This window comes from Papaver somniferum, chromosome 2, assembly GCF_003573695.1.
Source record: "Papaver somniferum cultivar HN1 chromosome 2, ASM357369v1, whole genome shotgun sequence".
Taxonomy (NCBI): Eukaryota; Viridiplantae; Streptophyta; class Magnoliopsida; order Ranunculales; family Papaveraceae; genus Papaver; species Papaver somniferum.
The window spans coordinates 216,799,302-216,814,292 of record NC_039359.1 but is presented as its reverse complement, the minus strand read 5'-3'; the positions used below and the strand labels follow the sequence as shown (position 1 = coordinate 216,814,292).

At 36.2% G+C, this 14,991-nt stretch overlaps 1 long non-coding RNA gene across 8 annotated transcripts; it reads left to right on the top strand.

Moving 5' to 3' along the window:
• Positions 1-490: 490 nt before the first annotated feature.
• On the top strand, positions 491-9,096 carry LOC113350529. 8 transcript variants are annotated; one of them, XR_003360905.1, is made up of 12 exons: positions 583-597; positions 683-1,545; positions 1,670-1,723; positions 3,186-3,345; positions 4,308-4,470; positions 4,639-4,885; positions 5,007-5,152; positions 5,883-6,010; positions 6,129-6,201; positions 6,507-6,616; positions 7,928-8,151; positions 8,778-9,096. It is a non-coding gene; the product is annotated as an uncharacterized LOC113350529 (long non-coding RNA). The 8 variants fall into 8 exon arrangements; XR_003360904.1 differs by lacking the exon at positions 4,639-4,885 and having other exon boundaries at positions 499-597; positions 915-1,545; XR_003360910.1 differs by lacking the exon at positions 4,639-4,885 and having other exon boundaries at positions 683-1,512.
• The last annotated feature ends 5,895 nt before the right edge of the window (positions 9,097-14,991 follow it).

The following is a 14,991-nucleotide window of genomic DNA, read 5'->3' as shown; positions in this document are numbered from 1 at the left end:
CCCATCGCATCTCTGCTTGTCGACTGCCTTTGGCTTTAAATCGAGCAACTAACTTAAATTTCAATGTCTGCATGGATCAGTGTTATTGGCTCAAAGTTTTACAACAAGTTCAAACTTCAATTTTGGTACCATCCAGCACGTGTAATAAAATAGTGTTGGCCTACGGCTACAACTCAAAGTCATTCACATGTCACACTGTCCCAAACGGTCCTCCTATAGTTCTTGTCGGGGAGCCCTTTAAACATGGATCCTGTTTTCACCGTAACCCAAAAAAGTAACTTGTCAAAAATAGTATGCGTAGTGGTACTTTGTCCCTAGAAACGCTGTTTACACGATTCTTATCGGTGGTTAATTGTCAACCCAATAAAAAGCTTACATTTATATATTCTGAATTTCCTACCTAAACGACTTCACTGCTTTGACTTTGTCAGCATGCAATTAAAGCCATATATTTTTATTTTATTTCATTTTCTCTTTCCTTCTTGTCTCTTTCCCGGCGTCGTCCTCCATTAGGGTTTTCTACGATGATGAGAACAATTTGAGGACATGATGCAGTTGGAGAAGATTGATCTGATGATTCAAAAATAATTTTTTGAGGTGAGATATACTCCTCTGATATGTTAATATTTTTCTATGATGAATCATCGTAATTTTTATTCATATTTGATCGATTTGATTAAAGATTTTGTTCCTATGCGAAATAAAGAGCTTTATACGAGAAGTTCACATGGGTAACGTTACTATCAAGATGACACTTTCTCTTTTTTATTCTTCTTCAACTGTGTGTGTCTGTAAATTTGCAAATTAGGGTTTCATCGATGTATAATGTATTTAAATTTACTCGCTGGTGAAAAGTTAAAACCCTTCCATGAGATGAAATATATCCTGTAATTACTACTCCTGTAACAATACAGGAAAAACCCATGTTGAAAGAGAAAGAGAGTCGCAGTTGGAGCATACGTTTTCTGACTCAACGACATTTACAACTCATCGTCAATCTCTTTACATTTCAACCACCGAAACAATACCTAATTTAGGTAAACACCACATCAGCAGCGCCACCACCACCGCCATGACTGTGTCGATTATTGCCAGCCTTCCCTTTAATATTAGTAAGTGATCTGCACGAGAGAAAGATATAGTCAGCATCTAAGGTTTTGAGCAGTTTAGATGATTGGAAACGATATGTTTTCGCCATTAGTATTGGCAAGTGAATTGCACCAGAGACACAGAGCCAGCATCTACGATCTAAAACAGATGTAAAGTTTCTGATCAGTTTAAGATGAGTGAAAAGAATATATGAATTAAGGCAAAAACAGCAGCCGTGGCGCCACCACCACCACCAAGACCGCATCGCCAGCCTTTCCCATCGGGAGGCGCAGAGTCAGCATCTATGAGGTTCTGATCAGTTTAGGGTGATGGATAGTCTCAACCTGATTAATTCATGGTATTCAACGTATTCTTTCTTCCATGAATCAAGATATATCAAGGGAAGAGAGAGAGACTATATCAGTAAGAGGCGGAAACTGCAGCTATGTATCACATGTACAGATCTAGTTATATGAACACCGTTTTGATTTTACTTGATTTATTTATACTTTTGTCGATCCAGAAATCAATATCTGATTTGTTTATTTACTTAAACCTTATAAATATTTTTTGTATCCAGGAAGAAGGATTTATGTGAATCAGAGGACTGTGATCATCTAGAACCAATTTGAAGGTAAAATATATAATGGATACATATTTAGGTTAATTAAATTTTTAGATTAATTTTCTTAGACTGCATAAATGGCGATTAATCGTGTATTTAAATTTGCATCCCAACTGCTGTTTAGCGTATCTTATGGATTCATATTTAGGCTGTTTCCTGTTGGTTGATTTGATATATTGATCAACATCTAATCTTATGATTCTTATCACAAGTTGATCCTCTATCAAGTGCATCATGACAAGTTGATTACAGTCGGTATAATGTTCTGATCCGATGGTTGTGTTTTTATTATACTCTAAGAAAGTGTAGACAGTTTGAAGACATGTTCAAATTGAGATTTACTGGATTCTAAGTCGTATTAAAAAAAGGAATGAGGATGATAAGCAGCCCAAGATGTATATGAACTATTTTGTTCTACTGATTCATCATCCTCATCCTATTGCTACAGATTTTTCTGCTTTTAGTAGGTTATATGTACACACCACCACCATCTGCACCTCTCATGTTTTTGGAGTACCTCATATATTAAGATATGAAAGTATAATAATTCTTACTCCAAATATTAGAATACAATAATATTATGTGTTTTATCATAAAATTATTTTTATAATTGGTAATCTAGTCGCATCTAAAACCTCCTCCACCACCACTGAGCTCCACCCTAACCGATAAATACAGTCTTAATTGGTGATCCCCTTCTTGCCCACAAGCTAGTAAAGAGTCATTTCACTGTCGGTTTTGGCGGAGTTAAGTTTTTGGGTTCTTAATCAATAATGTTACATCTAATTCATAGTAGTTTGGTTTTTCCCAATAGTCAAATAAGCCGGGAAGACATATATTTTTGTAATTACATAAAGAGTTCTCATCACATTGGGCAGGCAACCTACCCAACTTGTTTTAAAAACTCTGGCTGTTTAGACTAGGTAGAGGTTTTTTTTTTTTTTTTTCTTTCAAGACTGTTACAAGAGTTACCAAATTTCATGGAGTTAACAATCCAATAAGCCAAGTGGTTGAGATTATCTGGTTTTATATGGATTTGTTAACATCTTATGGAATTTGGTAACTCTTGTAGCAGTTTTGTTTTTCTATTTCTTTTTTCTTCCTAATCTATTCTTTCCCAATATATTAATAGTAATGATATGGTTTTATGTGATGAAAAACAGTTTTACGGTTCAATAGTTTTTTTCTTCCCTGCAAATGATGTAGAGTAGATGAGTAACTAATTTCTCCATTGCTACAGCTTTCTTGCTTTTTTGTTTATCGGGATTTTGCCATTGGTATCAGTAAGCTGCACTAATGATCAGACGCGGATCTCGTATTTATCCGTAGTTCTAGGAATTTTGCTTTCATTTTTTTTTTCTTTCCGAAAAGCATGTATGAATGAAGGTGGCAGTATAGGATGCATGTATGCATATCACTGGCTTGATGAAAAAAGCATGATTTGATAATTCTGGCTTTTTATGTGTGGCAGTTCTTGGTATGGTCCCCCACCATTAAAGCATGGGCTGGCTGTTGTGTTTCCCCTCAATTCAAAATCTGTACCACAGGACCACTAAGCCTCTCTTGATGAGATGTGGAAACCACCTCTTAAAGCACTCGTCCTTTCAAAATATGGATGGCAAACGCTTCAGGTTTGTTATATACATCCTTTGAATTTGTATTTCAATGTCATATTCTTTCTTCCAAGAAATGTTATTATATTTTCAGAAAAAATGTAGACAGTTTGGAGACATAATGAAGTGTAGGTTTATTGGATTTTAATCCGTGTAGCAAATAGGATAAGCTGTGAGTTGATTACAGTCGATATAATGTTATGATCCGATGGTTGTGTTTTTATTATACTTTATTAAGAAAATCATGTTCACATGGAGATTTACTGGATTCTAGTCCGTACTAAAGAAAAGGATGAGGATGATGAAGCAACACTGTAGGTTGTATGTACAGAATTTCTTCTGTATCTAGATATTTGAGTACTCAGTTGTGAGCGGTAATCATTTTTTATTTTTCATATTTAGATATGAAAATAATTGGCAATCCTAGACGCATCCACAACCTCATCCTCCGCCACACATGGGTTAGAGATTTGAGTTGGCCGATTTCATTTAATTCATAGTAGTTGGATTTCCCAATAGTCAAGTACTTAGGACATATTAGTACATTTTTTAACGACATAAAGAGTTCTCATCACATTGGGATGGCCAACCTACCCAACTTGTTTTAGAGACTCTGACTGTTTATATTAAGTAGAAATCTTTTCTACACGGCTGCTATAAGGTTACCAAATTACATGGAGTTACTAATCCGAAAAATCAAGGGGTGAAAATTATTTTGTTTTATAAGCATATACCTCACCCATGTTCTCCCAAACAAAGAAAAATCTCGATTCTTGTTTCATGTAAAACTATTTCATGGATTGTTTTCTGGTAACTATTTCATGTATAGTCTATCAATCTCTTCGATGTTGTGTTCTCCATTGCCCACCTTTTTTTCTTTGTCTATTAGGCGCCATTAGTATTAGTAAGCCGAACTCATGATTAGATGTGGAGACTGTATTTATTTATGAATCTCTCTTTTTATTTTTATTTTCTTCTAGAAGCATGTATGAATGGAGATCGCAGTATGGGGTGCTTGTATGTATATCAAGGACTTGACTTATTAAAGAAAACATTTATGTGATTTAGTTAGAGGGATCAAGGGGAGGGTGATGGGGACTGGGTGCATGTGATCATCCCGAAGGGCTGGAACCACCTGACAAGGTATGCCTTTTTTAGCTCCTAAAGAGAGCGATTAGATTCTGTGATATACTTAAGAATTTCATTTTTCAAATCTGATAATTCAAGTTCTACTTCAGGTATTCCATATTCTTTCAAAGAAAAAGTATTCAGAAAATGTAGTGTAGATTTATTGGATTTCAATTGGTGCAGCAAATATTATAGGTTGTGAGGATGAGACTTCCCATACGTTTTCTGTCGTTCAACTAAATAGGTTTGCCGTTTAATTGGTTACCCACTAGTTTAACACACCGTCTCCAAAATCTAATTTGCCTTTTATGATTCACCCTGTTAATGTTTGAAGTTTGCCTTTTGGATTAATTCCCAACTCATTCTTTTTCTGAAAGATTATTAATTCGAATGAATTATCTAAGTCGTCCAGAATGGACCACTTTATAAGGTAAGAAGAACTCTCAAGACTGTTTTAAGCTCCGAAAGTGAAGGATTTTTCAAGACTCTGTGATCAAATTAGGAATTTCATTTTTCAAATCTGATTTATATTTAAATATATTTTGTGGCAGTTATTGGACCTTGGTATGGTCCCCCATCAAGACAGCATGGGCTGGCTAGTACATATCCCACAACTCAAAATCTGTACTACAGGTCCACTATGAGATGTAGAAGCAAAACACTTTTCTGTTGTGAACATGAATGGCAAACTTTTCAGGTTTGTTATATACATCCTTTGAATTTTTGTCGGAAATGAAATGATATTTCAAGCACTCTTCATCACACTAATCACCACTCAAATGCTAGGTATTGCATAAATAGTGGTCCAATTCATTCAGCCAGGACCCACAGTTAGAAAAAAGGATACACCAATTGAGAAATGTAGGACGTAGATATTGTGAGCTGTGAGTTGAGTGGTATTTTGTGCTGTGAATAGCACCACCGGAATTTTATTAGAAGGTATTTGTATTCTTTCTTTGGTAAAATGATATTATATTTTCAGAAAATGTAGACAGTTTAGAGACATAATATGGTGCAGATTTATTGGATTTTAACCCCTATCACAGTTATGATAAGGTTTCTACCATGAATTACCAATCCAGTAAATCCAGTGGTCTTTTTTGTTTTACATCAATTTGGTAATGCTTGTGCAATTTAGTTATCCCCTTAATTAATCTTGCTTACGATTGCTATCCAGTAAATCATGATTTTCTTTCTTAGGAATACGTGGTAAATAGTTTTACTTACCCTCAATTAATGTAGAGTAGTTGATGCATATGTTTTACCAACAAAAAAAAATGCCCCATTCTTATCTCTTGTTCAACCTTTTAAATTGTTTGATTATTTGGAAGAATTTTTAAAATTTTATGATTTACTTAAGAATTTCATTTTTCATATCTACATTATTCTCTCCTTTTGTAACTATTTGTTTGGAAACTCTTGGTTAGGTCCACCATGCTCAATCCAATGAGTTGTTGAAACCCCTTCGTAAAGCATTTGTGTATTCCCAACATTATTGCTGTTACTTTGTGGTGGTGGAAGATGTGGGCCAAAATTTTGACATACATACAGGCTGGTAAACAGCCCATTCCTTGATATGTTTCCATTCTTACATCTATAGTTTCAAATCAGCATTATTAACTTGTAACAAGTTCATCTTGATAACTGTTCCTTTTTTTTGATATTGTATGAAGGTGTAGTTCCTCTGAAAATTTGATGGAAGATTCGGCATTTTGTTTGGCAGCCATTTATCAGTGATTACAATTGGTAAGATTATGACTCAGTTGTGTCTAACACCCCGTAGCTGAATTAAACTTTTGTTATTTGTGCCGTAAGTTACCTTAGTTTATTAACTTCAAGAAGGGTATAGCATTTGATAGTAGACTCATCTAGTTAGACTAGAACCTTTTTTTTCCTGTCAATAAACAACGGTAATGACTTGGACTTCTTTGGTTTTGGTTAAATATTAGAAATCAGCAATTTTACTTACTGTACAGTCTTACTTTAGATTCTGCCCTCTTTTTATTTGTTGTTACAATCATGCTTAAATTATCGGTTTATATCGATCATAGGCTTTTAGTGCTTTTCTGCCATAATGCCTCGTGGATACGCCCTTGCCGCCAACAAAAAGTGGGAGGAAATTACTGCTTCTAAAATATCTCAACCATGACGAGGATTCAAGGTAATTTCTTATCTTTTTGACATTTTATGATAAATTACTCATATTATCAGACACTGGACTTGTAAATCTTATTTGACCTCTAGGACTACGGCATCCCCACCGTCCACCACAACCACATCGAATGGAATACAGCCTGCCTTCACCATTAGTATCCGTAAAATAGCAAGTGACTATGAGAGGCAGAGCCAGCATCTAGATCTAAAAACATGTGTATCAGTCCAAGGCCCAACTTCATGCTAAGTGTAAAAGAAATTAAAGAAATTTAATCCATGAAATAGAAGAAGGCGAATTAACACAATCTAGGATCAAGTACACAATAAACCAGTTCTACTTTATAAATGCGAAGTTTTCTTCTTCTCCAAAATTCTAATGTCTCATTTACGTAACATGAAAATTGATACGGTGGTGGAGGCGCGTAACATGAAAATTGATATGGAGGTGAACAGATTTAACACCTACAGCTTTAAAGCCCTGCACCACTGCACCACTACACAGACCCCTGCAAAAAAAAAGCAAGATAGAATTGGCTTAGAGCAAAACTATAGTAGTAGCTTTACAGTTCCAGGAGGCTGTATAAGCTACTGTAACAGTAGATTTAAAAACGATATTGTAGGTAATGAAACAGGAAACATAAGCATTACTAAAACTAGACAGAGTCCTGTTTTTCTTGTGGTCCAATTTGTAATTAGTCGCCATGTTATTGAATAGTATGTTTCTCATAAGCATAAGCACAATTTTACATGACCTTGTTCTGTAGACAAGAAAAAGCATAAATGGCCTTATAATACGAATGACATTGAACATGACGTTGAACATTCTTGAGTATGCATGTAGAAACAACTCTTAAAGAGTACGATATTCTGTGAATGATACAGCTGAAAAAGGAAACTCTTGTCTGAGTACAACCTTTTGAGCTTTCAATCTCAGAGACATAATGAGCTGTGAATTTTATAACTTATGAATGCTTTAGCTAGTAAGGAATGTATCTTAAACAATCTCTTAAGATTAGCTTCAAAAAGCTGTCCTATAAACTCTTGAAATATCCCTATAATTCCTGTATTTAAAGGTGAAGGGCTTAACTTTTGAATCTAGTACAGGTTACTGAGAATTAAAATGACTGCAAAATACGCAGATGTGCAGGAAATATCAAAACAAGTGACAAACACACTTCATTGATCTCAACAGTTAGTCTAAGGAGATAAAATCAGAGCAAAATGCAAAACAAGTGACCACTTTATAAGACCTCATGAATCAACAATTTTTCGTTGTGGTAATTTCAGGCTAACTCAAATTTATTCAATTGAATGCCAGTGACGCAGCTCAACCGGGACAACATCAGAAATATGCAATTCAAAATATACGCATTGACATTTTGAAGTTCAACCATCATTCAAAAAGAGAAGTCAGAAGTCACAAATTCATGGATAAGCTAAAGCAAGTATAACACTATTGCTGGTACAGCTTGGACGGATATGTCTTGATAGCCTGAAAGACAAATGGAGCCCTGCCCTCCAGATTCGCACTCTGCAACTGAGGTATGCTGTTTCTTATGCATTTTTTGCGAGCTGTTGGAAGTGTTTTCAAATGTGCTAGACCTAAGAAATTCCCTACAAGACAGTATTCCCTACGGTGTCTTACAATGTGCTAAACCCCAACAAGTGATTGGGTCTGCCCATTTTAAGCTTTCCCAGCATCTAAGCATATCACATGGTTGGGCTCTAAATGATGAAATCAAGACGAACTAGGGCTCATGACTAACTCTAGCTGTGTGTGTTAAGCATATCACATGCTAGACCTAAGAAATTCCCAACCATATGGTTGAAGAGACCAAATAAACGTGCAGAATAATTAAGATTAACATTATGAAACATTAAAACTGCGCAAGAGAGAGCAAATGCATAACTCTCAAACCTTTGCTGAATGGTATATACAGCAATCTTTATCTAGTTCTAGCTTTCCATTTACTTCTCTACCCCATTTTGTATCTTTTATCACCCTCTGTCTCACATCTATTTCAATATCTTACTGATCATGATGTGCATATATATGTGGAGAGGTGTGAGTGTTATTGTGATTCTTGTTCTGTATTTAGCGGATTCCTGCTACTTGGATTCTTAATATTGTGATTATAGGTTAACGATTCTTGCTACTATTGTTACAGTGATTCTAAGTTACTGGGATTCTCGCTCCTGCAATTCAAGTTCTGTTTATCTAGTTACCAAGAAGCTCGGTCGTTTGTCATATCTTTGTGCTGGTGATTCTCACATTTTCCATTTCCTGGTTTTGTTTCTGAATCTAAGGATAATCACTAGAGTCTGTTAAAAGATGCCAAAGAGTCATAATTTTTTGCTGGGCTTTCATTGTTTCTCACCTATTGTTACGGTTTTCAGTGCAAATCTGATGCTATTTATTTGAAGAAACACACTTGGTAAAGTGAATCACTAATTTATATCATGGAAGATGCAACTCATTTCAATAAACTACAAAGTAGATATGCTCATACTCACTTAGATTTCAGATCAGACACAAATTATAGATAATCCAAAGCATGACTCACGATATCACAAATACCATCACATCACATCAGAAATTCCTCTAAAATTACACAAAATCTCAAAAAAAAAAAAATCCCAAATCCACAAATCAGAAATGATAAAATGATATAGTCTTTTACCTAGTTCATGTTGTTTTGAGCTAGGGCTCTTACCCTAGCCCTTTCCTTGTCCACACGAATTTTTGCAATCAATGTTCTATGGGCTGTGAGCGCCAAAAGACTCCCGAAATCAAAGTTTCTCTTATGATTACACTTAATCACCGAACATTTGAACGGACCGACAGATTGACCTTTGTGTCTCCCCATCATACAACAACGATACTCAGATCTATGAGAAACGGCTGCGAAAGGAGGAAAGGAAAATACGCTCGACTTCTGATGGAACTTGAACTATTAGGGTTTTGAAGTCAATAAAGGTCAATATTAGTCATGCGAAAGCGATCGTAGTACACGTCAAAAGTGGTGGTACATTGTTCACCCTCACTTCAAAGAAAGATGATAGACACACCCAAGTTGTGCAACGCAATCTGTCCCGAGAGGGGAATGGACGGACGAGATCAAAACCTCTAAACATTTGGATCAGGAATGGGCAGCCTGGATCACTCTGTGAGCTTTTTCGGTGAATCAAATCTTTGGAGGAAAAAAAACACAGACGGACCTTTAACGGCTATTTGGAACCTAAATGAGGGATTTTGTAAAGGCGCGTGATGCTATATGACGGCGAATGTACTCTGGTGTTTGCTCAACAAGCATTGGATGATGCGGTGAGGCGATGCCAATCCGCACTCATTGTGAACATTGAGGATGTAGTAAGATGGCACCTTTATTTTGTTGGCGAACTCATGTACATGTACCGAGGCATTTCATGGGGCGTATATACTATGTCCCTATATGAGCTTAGAGCGTCCACAGTGGTACGATCAAAACCAAAGATCAAAGACCAAAACAAACGATCAAATTTGAGTTTAGTCTGTAGTGTCACGTTAAGGCAGTGGAGTATATTTAGTCGGGCGGATGTATAATCTACGCTTGCATGTGGAACGTTGGTATAATCTTCGTTTGGGCCGGGCGGAGATATAGTTAACGCTGGTTGTGGGGCGTTGGTAAAGAATACGCCGGTTGTGGGGCGTACATATAGTTCACGCTCGGAGAAGGGGCGTAGGTATAATCTACGCCTGGTGTGGCGAACGTATAATCAACGCCTGAATGAAGCGTACGTATAATCAACGCCTGTTTCAGGCGAACGTATAATCAACGCCTCATTCAGGCGTACGTATAATCAACGCCTCACTCAGGCGTACTTATAATCAACGCCTCACTCTTCTCTCAGGCGTACGTATAATCAACGCTTGGTTTCACTTAGGCGAATGAAGGAATCAACGCCTCATGCCAGGCGTACGTATAGTGTTGGACTTGTATTAACACACGTATCGAGCACGTGTGAAATTAAAGCCCAGACAATCTCTAACCACCACGTATAGCCCACGTGTTCACTTGCCCTTTACCCTAATCTTCTCCGTCTTCTTCTTTTCTTTTCTACCTCCTCTTTGTTTCTACCGCCCACAAACACAGCTTCTAAATCAACACATCACAGTAACGAGCAGTAAAAGAAAAGAAAAAAACGAGATACTTGATGAACCCGGGTTACAAAAGAGGTATGTTTTTTTTTTCTTAATCTCTTTTGTTTTATCCATATTTTTGTATAATTTATTTAGGGTTTTATTTGTTAAAATTAGTTTATATAAAATTGGGTTTTAACGAACAAATATGAATATGAAATTGGTTAAATTTAATTGGGTATGTGTGTTTTATGTTTTTTTAGAGATTAATATGTATGTGAAAAAACCATATTTGCTGCTTATGTAAATTTGGTTAATTTTTTTTTTTTAAAATAGTTATAGAAGATCTAATTTGTGGGCGGAATAGATTTATAATTTTTGGGTATTGTAAAAATCTGTGGTTATGTAGATTATGTGGGAAATAGTTCTCACCCTTCATCTGTTTCAATCAACCTATTTCAATTGAGAGCTTCCTTTTATTGCTTTTCTGCATGTTGTCTGTTGGTAATTAATTTTAGTGAATATGGTTATCAATAATTGTAGTTATGTAAATTATTGGATTAATTTTAAAATTATTGGATTAATTTTAAATTATTATAGTTATGTAAATTATTGGATTAATTATTGTTTTTCTGCATGTTGTATGTGAATATGGTTACCAATAATTGAATTTGTATTGTTTTTTATTGAATGTTGAGGTGATTAATTTTAGTTATGTAAATTTTGGGAGTTACATATGTAGAAGAGCTAATTGCGTGAGTGTGGAATTGACTTTTTAGTGATTTTTATGGAATCTTGAAGTGATTAAATTGGGTTGTGGAATCTTGTAATGATTTTCGAAATGCATCGGTGACGATTTAATTTGTGTTTGTGGAATTATAGAATTTGGAATTGATATGGTTTGTGTTAAGGATTTATAGTATTTGGAATATAAATGGTGATGGACTAATAAAAATATTCGTTAATGAGGGTTGGTCTTTTAATAATGTAACTGCATCTATATTGTGTGTGCACAGATGTTGAACAAATTCACAGCGCGGTTCAATGGTCGCATGAAGGCGAAAAAGAAACAAAAATTTGTAGACGAAGAGGATTATAACTTAATCCCTACTGGTACAATTAAGGAGGTTGATATTCCCCGGTTAGGGAGGTTTCCTATACAGCAAGATGATAAACCGCACGCTACTACGGACATCACATTTACAGGGGAGCACAAGTTGAAGTATCAACATCGTGGATCTTTGGCATCGGTAATTCATCACTATCAAACTATTTCACAACACTGTCCTAGAGCTAAATATATTATTAAAAAAGCGGAATGGCAAAATTTACTGGACATACAATGTAGCGAAACCAACCATTCAATGGTTGATTATATTGCTGAGCGGTTTTGGGATACAACAAACACTTTTCACTTCCCATTTGGTGAGATGGGATTCACCCCCCTAGATTGGCTCATGTTGACTGGACTGAGTATCGGTGATGGGCCTGATGTTCCTTATGATTCGGGGAAGTACCAATTTGAACATGTTCGTGAGCATATCTTTCCGGATATCCAAGATTTCACGCTCTGTCCAAAAGCACCGTCGCAGGTTTCAAATTCAATTACAATTAAATATTTAAGGTCATATTTCTTCGAAGACAAGTTGGTTGCGGCTGAAAATGATAGCACCCTTGCTCATAGAGTAGCAATTGCCTTTTTCATGTATGTTTTGGGACATTTTTTCTTTTCTAATGCAAAGACTTATATTGATGCTGGATGGTTAGCTGCTTTTGAAAATCTTGATGTAGTATCCACGTATGACTGGGTGGTGCTGCGTTTTCGAAATTGTATGCGGCACTCCGTTTATCTGGGAGGAGACAGAAGGCACTATGTGGTCCATTCCAAGTATTAGAGGTATTCTTTCAATCTAGTTATTTTTCCTCTCATTGTTTATTTTGTTGCTAAGTTATTAAATTGGCTAATTATTTTGATGGAGTAGTTTTGGGGGTATGAATACATGGGCATATGTCGACCAGAAATCCCAGAGGCGAGTACAGAACAAAAATGGCCCGTATCTTCTAAATGGAATGTACCGAAGAATACAAATGATATTTTCCGTTGTAGGGATTTACTGAGTAAGCTTACTGCTGAACAAGTGACATGGCGCCCATGGGAATCATACAGAGAAGTTCTTGCATCTGATATGGGATGCACGGCTACGCAGCTATCAGACTCGAGATATATATTTTCTTACATGGGCATTGTGAGTTAATTTGTAAATTTTATTATATAACATACTTACTATATAACATACTTTTTTTCTATATAACATACTTACTAAATTCTTATTCCCTTTCTAACTGTACAGCACAACATGTATCTTGGTGAAAGGTGTTGGCGGCAAAACCATTGTACTTTCGCTGTTCCTATAAGACTACACACAGTTATAGGGGATATTGGCAATATTCAAGCCGAACGCCTAAAAAAAGAAGGTTTGGTCGATGCAACAGAGATAGTGCAAGTTGTTAAAGATTATGATATATATTTACAATACTGGAGAATGGTAACCAACTCCAAAGATTACGTGACTCATCCTATTTGGGAAGCCCAAACATATGGGTATGTCGGTGACTTGTATACGGTCCCAATTGAACAACCTGTTGAACATGTACATATCCCTCCTCCACATCTATTATCCCACGTAAGTGTACTTTCGACTTTTTATTGTACGTTCGATTTTTGTTGGTATATTTGTACTTATGTATTTTATTTTTTCTTGACAGCATGAAGCTTACACATTATTTCAAGAAAATGCTGATTTTAATCAACAATTTCGCGAATTTACATTAAAACAAACGAAGGAGAGGATGGACGTTATTATGTCGAAAGAAGCAGAAATACAAAGGCTAAATAATGCGAACGTTGATTTGCAGCAACAACTATCTCTTTTCCGTATGCCGCACACTGTCCAACCTCCCTTGGATACGGTTCCTTTTCCCAAACAATGCCATCACAAGTTTGGAGTGTATGAATCAAGGATCAGCTTCAACAATGTCCTCAGTCAATACCAATCCGAGAACGCACATGCCTTTTGTGGCACCAAGATCGTCCACTTCGGATAATGATAATATGAAGGGTTAATTTGTTATGACTATTTAGATGACCTGTCTTTGGAGTTATCTTTTCTTATCTTATATAGTATAGTCATATCATATATAGTATAGTCATATCAGGTCACTGACAAACACTTTATCTTTTTTGGAAAACACTTTTGCGTGAACCCAAAAAAATATCTATTTTGGTTTTTTTAATGCTCTTGAAAATGGGTTATAAATTAAAGACCTGATCACTCAATATATGAATAACAATACATCTCTTCTGCTTCATATAGTAATGGAACACTATGAGAAAACCGCTCATTATTGCTCTTCTGTTTCTTCTTCATCTTCTTCTTCTAATAGTAGTTTTTATTCCTCGGATGATGATGCAATAGCAATTATGCAAAATAACATGGCCGTTAGTTTGGGAGTCCTTGTTACAAATTCAAAATGGCCTCAAACTCGTATCAGAATACCAAGAGATCGTGAGTCAGGGGCTGAACTTCTATGGAACGACTATTTCTCTCCGTACCCAAACCAACCACCCAATGTTTTTCGCAGAAGATTTAGAATGCGTCGACAATTGTTTAACCGGATAGTGGAAGGTGTTACCAATGCAAACAGATATTTTGTTCAAAAGCCCGATGCTTGTGGAGTTTTAGGATTAAACCCTCATCAAAAAGTAACAGCAGCAGTACGAATGTTAGCTTACGGATGTGCGGCAGATGCAATAGACGAGTACTTACGCATAGGAGAAACAACTGTGCTGGAAGCTACTCGTAGGTTCTGTAAGACGATTGTGAATGTGTATGGGAAAGAATATTTGCGTGAACCAACGGCTGGTGATATTGAACTGTTGCTCAAGCAAAACAAAGACCGGGGATTTCCTGGGATGCTGGGTAGTCTAGATTGCATGCATTGGAAATGGGATAAATGTCCGTCGGCAGAATCTGGGGCTTACACCGCGTATAAAGGGAGCGAAAGTATCGTGTTGGAGGCAGTGGTGTCGTATGACCTATGGTTTTGGCATGCTTTTTTTGGTATGCCCGGTTCTAACAACGATATTAATGTTATGAACCGTTCATATGTTTTTCGAAGTCTTGTAACAGGAAAAGCACCGCCGGTGAGCTATGAGGTGAACGGACATTCATATGATATGCCGTATTATCTAGGTGATGGAA